At 39.7% G+C, this 8349-nt stretch overlaps 1 non-coding gene across 1 annotated transcript; it reads right to left on the bottom strand.

The window, feature by feature from the left end:
* Positions 1–7887: 7887 nt before the first annotated feature.
* LOC112724530 (small nucleolar RNA R71) lies at positions 7888–7991 on the bottom strand. The gene has a single exon (XR_003163688.1). It is a non-coding gene; the product is annotated as a small nucleolar RNA R71 (small nucleolar RNA).
* Between the last annotated feature and the right edge of the window lie 358 nt (positions 7992–8349).

Below are 8349 nucleotides of genomic sequence, written 5' to 3'. Positions count from 1 at the left end.
GCTTGAAACGGTTGCATTGTAAAATCAGGGGCTCCAGCCTCCTGGATAGTAATTCTCCTAGGTGCTGCCATGTCACCTACACGTAAATCAACCAAATCAGCAGAAAGGGAGCTTGTTTCTTCCTCAAGTGACGTTTCAGACGCCCTCAGAGAGGACTAACCGACGCCGAGCTTGCCTTATTCGTGAGATAGTTCTTTCAATCTCAAGATCAAAAACTGGCAAGCTTGGTGATGCCAGGGCATCTTGGCTAGTTTTACTAGCCATTTTTTGTATGCTTTAGGGTGGTTTCATGTATTTTTCTAGGAAATGAGCAAGTATTTGGATAAAAATGCATTCACACCATGATTCAAGCAAACATTGTGAATTTTGAATGATTTCATGAGAATTATGCATGAATTGAATGATAAAATGGATGATGAATGATCCCATGATTAAGAGCAAGACTTTGATGCACTTTGTTTGATTGATTTCAGGTAACAAGAAGCAGAGAAGAGCCACGTTAGTGGCTACGTTAGTACCACTAACTTGGCCACTAACGTGGAAGGAAGGAAAGTTGGAACGTTAGTGGGAACGTTAATGGCATCAACTTTGAAGAAGGAGCAGCGTTTGTGGCAAAAGTGAGTACCAATAACGCTAGCGAAGGTTCAAGAAGACCCATGTTAGTCTCCACGTTAGTTACATTAACGTGGGAACTAACGTGAAAGGAAAGGGAGATGCCAACGTTAGTGGAAAAGGTGATCTCCACTAACGTTTGCGAAGCAAAAAGACCCACGTTAGCTCCACGTTAACTACATTAACGTGGGAACTAACGTGGAAGGAAAAGGAGATGCCAAAGTTAGTGGAAAAGGTGATCTCCACTAACGTTTGTGAAGCAAAAAGACCCACGTTAGCTTCTACGTTAACTACATTAACGTGGTAGTTAACGTGGGCAAAAGTCTCACCCAGCAGCCTGACCATGCCTTCTTCAAACAAGAATAACTTGAGCCATAAAGCTCCAAATGAGATGATTCCAGTGGCATTGGAAAGTAGGATTCCAGAGCTTTCCAAGCATATATGGCACTACATGGTGGACACTAAATTTGAGGGAGAAAACCTGCCCCAAAAGTGCAAAGATGAAAATGGTATCAACCTGTAGTAAGGCCAGCTGACCTCTTCACCTTCCAAGAAGTATAACTCGCGTTGTAGAGCTCCAAATGATGCGCTTCCAAAGGCGTTGGAAAGTAGACATCCAGGGCTTTATAACAATATATAATAGTATGGGGTGGACATTAATTTGAGCTTCAGAAACGGGCAATTTTCAACCCCTGATCGCGGACGTTGTTGGCACTCACGTTTGCCAATAACGCCAGCCACTATGCCAACAACTCTGTCCCCTTCAAAGGAGCATAACTTGAGTTACAAAGGTCCAATTGAGGTGATTCCAGTTGCGTTAGAAAGCTGACATTCAGAGATTTCCAACGATATATAATACTCTATAGTGGACATGAAATTGGAGTACAAACCAAAGGCATCGTTTAAGCCCCAAAAACACCAACTGGGTAGCAAGTGTGACGTTAGCCACACTAACTTCAGCACAAACACCACACTTGTAGCGTTAGTGTGGCTATAGTTAGCACTGACATTAGCACCTGGACCTCAACTTGATTCTCTTTCAAGGACCACCCAACCTCAAGGAAGCAAGCCCACAAGTGTCAACCAATCAAGGCCACAAGAAGCATCTAGAATAGGAATTTTTATTTAATTGTAAATTGCTTTTAATTTCATTTTGTAATTTAGGAGAGCCTATATAAGGGCCTTAGCTTTTACATTCAACAGACATTCGGGAATAGGGGGAATTGAAGAGGGGTCTTCGGACTCCCTCCCCTCGCACACTTTTCCTTTTCTTTCATTTCTTTGTACTTTTCATTTATGAAGTTTGAAGTTTCAATTTTAGTTTTAATCTTCATCTTTACTTTTCTGTATTTTCTTTCTTTTCTATTTTTTTGTAGAGCAATGACCAACTAACTCTTTTCATTGGGTTAGAGAGCTCTATTGTGATTCAATGGATCAATTGTAGTTCTCATTCTTCTTCTTCTTTCTTTTCTCTTGATTTTACTAGAAAGCTTTCAATCTTCATCCAATTGGGTAGTTATCTTGGAAAAGAAGCTATTCATACTTGGATCTCTTCTGAACCTTGGAAGAGGAATGAAGAGATCATGCTAGAAATGCTTTCTCCTGTTGGACCAAATTGGGGTTGGAAGGATATGGTGACTATAATTCTACCAACACTTGATTTGGGAATGCATGTGGTATAATCAGTGACCATACTTCATCTCTTCTCATGAGCAATTGACCAAGGAATTGGCTATTGATCAAGATTTAAGAGATTGAATTACAAGGAATTGTAATTCGATCACTTAAGATTACCAAGGAGATCAATGAATGCATTGATTGAGGAAGAGATGAGAATGAACATGATCCAGAGGATTGCAATATCTCTTGATCCCAATGTTCATTTTATTTTTAGTTCTTACATTTAATTTTCTTGTCATTTTAATTTTCTACACTTTATTGCTTTTCCTTTCTTTTCTGTCAATTTACAATTCCTGCTGCTCATCATCCAAATCTAAACCGTCTAACTAGCATAATCAATTAACCATTGATTGCTTAATCCGTTAATCTCTGTGGGATTCGACCTCACTCTTTTGTGAGTTATTACTTGACGACAATTTGGTATACTTGCCGAAGGGAGATTTGTTGAGAGACAAGTTTCCGTGGGCATCAAGTTTATGGCGCCGTTGCCGGGGATTAATCGTGATTAACAAACTACCGGTTGATTGATTTACTAGATTAGACACTTTTCTTTTGTCTTTGTTTTCTTTTGTTTCTTTATTTTCTTTTGCTAACTAACTATTTGTGATATTGCCTCACTGGGAATTTCCTCATCTGTGACAATGGAGATTCCAATTTCTTTTGGTAATTATTGTTTGAGACAAAGCTTTCTGCAGGAAAGAAAGGAGCATCCATCATATTTTAGTCAATCAAACTTCATGGGAAACTCTCCACCACCACAGAATGATTCACTTTACTATGCTCGTGGTGGGTGGAAGTATCAAGAACATGAAATGGGGTACTTTTCCCAGCCACAAAATGGTCCATATTTTGGTGAAATTGATCACTACTTAAGTTGTGGCTGGGAAGATCAAAATCAAAGAGATTTCACTCATTCATACCCCATTCATCAAGAGCCACCACCTCTCAATTATCCAACCTCACCTCCAAGTTTTACATGCCTAAATTCTTCATCATTTGAGTATGCCTCAGCACAAAAGTCTATCCCAAATCCATACAATTTATTTCACCATCCACAAAACTCAATACACTACCCACAAGAGTCATACCACTTTCAGAACACACAATCACAAAACAACCCATTCCATTCACAAGTCAACCCCGACTAACCATTACAACCTACCTAACCTCCTTTAGATAGACTTACTAGGATGGAACTCATCATGGAAGAACTCAAAAAAAGTAGGGAAGAAGAGATACTCGCTAGGATAGAACTCCTCCTTGAAGAAATAATAAAGACAAATGAAGAGGAGAAAAGAGCATAAAGGGACCATGAAGAAAAATTGAGGCAGAATGCACAACTCTATTTTGAAGAACAATTCATTGAAGAGCTGAGATCACAAAGGGAGACCACTTCACTCTCTCCAGAAACAGAGGAGTTCATTCAAAGGTCAAGAATAAGGGAGGAAGTCAATCAAGGGAACCCACACTCCAGTGAAACAGAGAGTTGCATAGAGGGTGAGTTCATTGAACCACCAATTCAAGAAGATCTTGATGAAGAGGATGCTCCAACCATCATACAATACCTAAATCCTGAAATCAAGGTGGTGAAGGCAATCAACATGAGCACTAAAAAGAGGATGGTGACCAAGAAAAGAAGGACAATATCCATGAAGAAGAAAAGGTCAACCAAAAGCCATCCCACCCCTACCCCAACAAGCAAGTTTACACAAGCTAACAACAAAAGAAAGCTTGCTGGGGAGAGGCACTCAAAACAAGGGGCATTAACTGGCTCCTCTTTCCTCTTGAGGTCATTCCTCTTAACAAACTGGAGGAAGAGGAAGAAAGTCATGAACAACATGTCAAGCTAATGACATTAAAAGAGCGCTTGTTGGGAGGCAACCCAACGGTAGGTAACATTTTCTTTCTTTGCCTAGTTTACTTTCAAAAATTTGGCATATGATTGCATTATAAGTTTGGTGTTGCCATGCAACAAAATGATTCTTAATTTTCACTGGTTATTTGCATCATTCTAAAATGAAAGTGTCACACTAAGTTTGGTGTTGCCACTTAACTTTCATGCAAAGTACCATGCCAACACCACTTATTAATGCAATCACATTGTCTCTGTTTTACTTCTTGTGCTTTTATTGTGATCCGTAATCTTGCTTGCTGAAACACATGCATACTCACACTTTATTTTAAGACATTCATGATCCATCATAAACCCCATCACCACTGTTTCGCTTGTTGCTTGAGGATAAGCAATCATTCTAAGTTTGGTGTGGGAAGGGGAAGAATAGGAGGAAAATGACAACAATAATGAAGATAAAATACAAGGTGGTAAAGTTCCTTTCTCCTCTTACTTATTTCTAGCACTTTAATTTGCATGATTGTCTTCTATTTTCTTTGTATGCATGTGTGATTACTGATGCCAAGGCATCTTAGGCTAGTTTCACTAGTATTTTTCTGTTAGTTTTAGTGGTTTTATGCACTTTCTTGAGCTTAAAGTAACCAAGAATGGTTAAAAGAATAACAAAGCAATGAACCATCCAAACAATATGATTTTGATGCAATATCCATGAGTTTTAGTTATATTACTTGAATGCTATGAATGGAAGATTTCTCATGAAATTTTGCAAGACTTTGATGCAATTGTTTGGATGATTTCAGGGAAGAAGAGGCTAGGCAAGGAAGCAACAAAATCAATAAAGGAAGCTTGAATATCACATGTGGAGTTTAAGTTCCAGTTTAAGCCTAAACTGGAGCTTAAACGCCAGAATCATGAAGGCTAAGAAATGCTGGAATTGAAGTTTAACCTCCAGTTTGACCTCAAACTGGAGGTTAAACGCCAGAATGATAATGCCACCCAGGAAGGAGTTCCACGTTTAACCTCCAGTTTGACCTCAAACTGGAGGTTAAACGCCAGAATGGGAAAAGCACCAGGGAGCCATTTCCACGTTTAAGCTCCAGTTTGACCTCAAACTGGAGCTTAAACGTGTTCGACCAAGATCTCTCCTCCAGGGTTGCTCTCTCCATTTCCACGTTTAAGCTCCAGTTTGACCTCAAACTGGAGCTTAAACGTGTTCGACACCTCCAGGGCTACCTTTCTAAGCTTCCACGTTTAACCTCCAGTTTAACCTTAAACTGGAGGTTAAACGTGTTCGACCTCCAGGATGCCTCCTTCCAATTCCACGTTTAACCTCCAGTTTGACCTTAAACTGGAGGTTAAACGTGTTCGACCTCCAGGGCTGCCCTTCCTATATCCACGTTTAAGCTTCAGTTTGACCTCAAACTGGAGCTTAAACGTGTTCGACTACATAACTCTCCAGGGCTGCCTTCTTCCATTTCCACGTTTAAGCTTCAGTTTAACCTTAAACTAAAGCTTAAACGTGCTTCTACAAAAGGCCTCACTGGAAGTGTCTGGCGTTTAAGCTGCAGTTTAAGCTTAAACTGCAACTTAAACGCCACTCTTGGAAAAGGTTTCTGGACCAAAGATATTGTGGTTAAGTTAGTATTTGAGCACAAACATTAACTTAAACTTATTCTGGTATGAAACCCAATTGAATATCATGGTTTATGGGATTGGGCCTGAAGGATTGATGAGTTTGAAATCTCAATTTATTGAGTCATGTGTCATTATTTGATTATCACTAAGTTGGCTCAATGAATGTTACAGAATTTGGATCAACAGCCTCATCAAAATTATGGATCATAAACCCAAGGCAAAAGGAAAGCAAGGAGAGGCCTCAAAGCCCAAGAAGCACAACAGAAGCTCAATATAGAAAGTGTATAAATAGGATAGAATTTAAGTTAGAAGGAACTTTGGCACCTTCACTTTTAGCTAGTTTTCATATCTTTGTAATTGAATTCAGAGCTATGACTCACTAAACCCCCTTTCATTGGGTTAGGGAGCTCTATTGTAATTCAATGAATCAATAATAGTTTATCTTCTTCTTCAATCTTTTCTCTTGAATTTTGTTAGAAAGCTTCTCGATCTAATTCCATTGGGTAGTTGTCTTGGGAAAGAAACTACCCATACTTGGAATCCTTCGGAACCTTGGGAAAGGAATGGAGGATTCATGCTAGAGAAGCTTTCTCACAGTGAATTGGATTGGGGTTTGGATGGATATTGTGACATGTAATCCTACCAAATTGTGGTTCATGAAACTGTGTGGTATAATCAGTGATCGAGCATCATCTCTTCTTATGAACATTTAAACCAAGGGATTGGGAATTTGTTTGTTTTTAGAGAGAATTGGTGAGCCAAGGGATTGGGATCCAATCATATAAGATTGCCAAGCAAAATTCAATGAACGCATTGGTTGAGGAAGAGATAAACATGTTTTGATTCGGAGATCTCAATATCTCCTATAACCCAATGAATTCCCCATTTCTGATTTCCACTTTCTCTTTACATTCTGCTACTCAATGCAATCACCCCCATCCCCTTTTAATTTCAGCAATTTAGTTTCTGCTCTTTAATTCATGCAATTTAAGATTCCGCCATTTCAATTTCTTGTCATTTACTTTTCCCGCCAATTTTACATTCCGCAATACTCATCTCAATCTTGATTCCGCTCAACTAGAACACACTTCTAATCCGAATTGCTCACTCAACCAATCCTTGTGGGATTCGACCTCACTCTATTGTGAGTTTTTACTTGATGATAACCGGTGCACTTGCCGGAAGGAATTTTGCCGATCGTGCAATTTCCTAAATCGTAGCATAACTAGTTTATGTGCATCAAGTTTATGGCGCCGTTGCCGGGGATTGGTTTTCGATTGACAATTCTCAAATTGGAAGTTAACTAGATTGAGCAATTTCTCTTGCTTTGTTAATTCTGTTCAAGTTACTTGTTGAATTTTAATTTTTGCACTCGGTTACATGCTTTCTTTCTTTATGCCTTTAAATTCAAGCAACTAACTCACTGACTCACTAACTGTTTGAATTAATTCCTCAATTGCTCTAACCATACTCTTCCATTAACCAAGAGTATTTCACTTGTTTGTGCCTTGCTGTGTTCTTGTATGACAGGTAGGAGAGGAGAGACATCAACTCCTCCATATACCGAACCAGAGAGGACCCTTCATAGACTGAGAAGGGAAGCAAGAGGGAAGAGAGTAGTGGGAGAAGAGGAATCTGAAGGAGAATCTGAGGACAATTTTGAGGAAGCTTTAGATCTCAACATGGATAGAGAAGTTCACAACCATGAGAGAGCTGATGGAAACAATGCCATTCCTGAGAGGAGGGTTCTTAGTTCATACATAAACCCAACCTCTGGGAATTGTGGTAGCAGCATCCAGAAACCACCAATTCAGGCCAACAATTTTGAGTTCAAACCACAACTAATATCACTTGTGGAGAATCATTGTTCATTTGGTGGAAGTGCTAATGAAGATCCCAACAAACATCTCACAAAATTCCTGAGAATTTGTGACACTGTGAAGTCCAATGGAGTCCAGGAAGATGCCTATAAACTGCTTTTGTTCCCATTTTCACTTAGGGACAAAGCAGCTAAGTGGCTGGAATCATTCCCAAGGGGGAGTCTAACAACATGGGATGAGGTGGAAAGCAAGTTTCTGGCACGTTTCTACCCTCCACAAAAGGTCAATAGGCTTCGATCTGAGGTTCAGACTTTTAGACAACAAGATGGTGAAACTTTCTACGAGGCATGGGAGAGATTCAAGGACTTGACAAGGAAATGCCCACCAGACATGTTCCATGATTAGGTGCAATTGCATATCTTCTATGATGGACTCTCTTATGAATCAAGGAAGGCTGTAGACCATTCATCAGGAGGTTCATTGAACAGGAAAAAGACTGTGGAAGAGGCCATTGAAGTGATTGAGACAGTGGCTGAGAATGAGTACTACTATGCATCAGAAAGGCACAACACTAAGGGAGTCATGGAGCTGAACCATGTTGATACAATTCTAGCCCAAAACAAGGTGTTTGCCAAGCAACTAGCAGAGCTTACCAGGCAATTAGAAACAAAGCAAGTGGCTGCAATACACACACAAGATCAAGAGGAAGTAAGCATTGAAGGAGGTGATTGGGAAGAGGCTAACTATGTG

This window comes from Arachis hypogaea, chromosome 11, assembly GCF_003086295.3.
Source record: "Arachis hypogaea cultivar Tifrunner chromosome 11, arahy.Tifrunner.gnm2.J5K5, whole genome shotgun sequence".
Lineage (NCBI taxonomy): Eukaryota > Viridiplantae > Streptophyta > Magnoliopsida > Fabales > Fabaceae > Arachis > Arachis hypogaea.
This window is presented reverse-complemented; position numbering and strand designations above follow the sequence as displayed.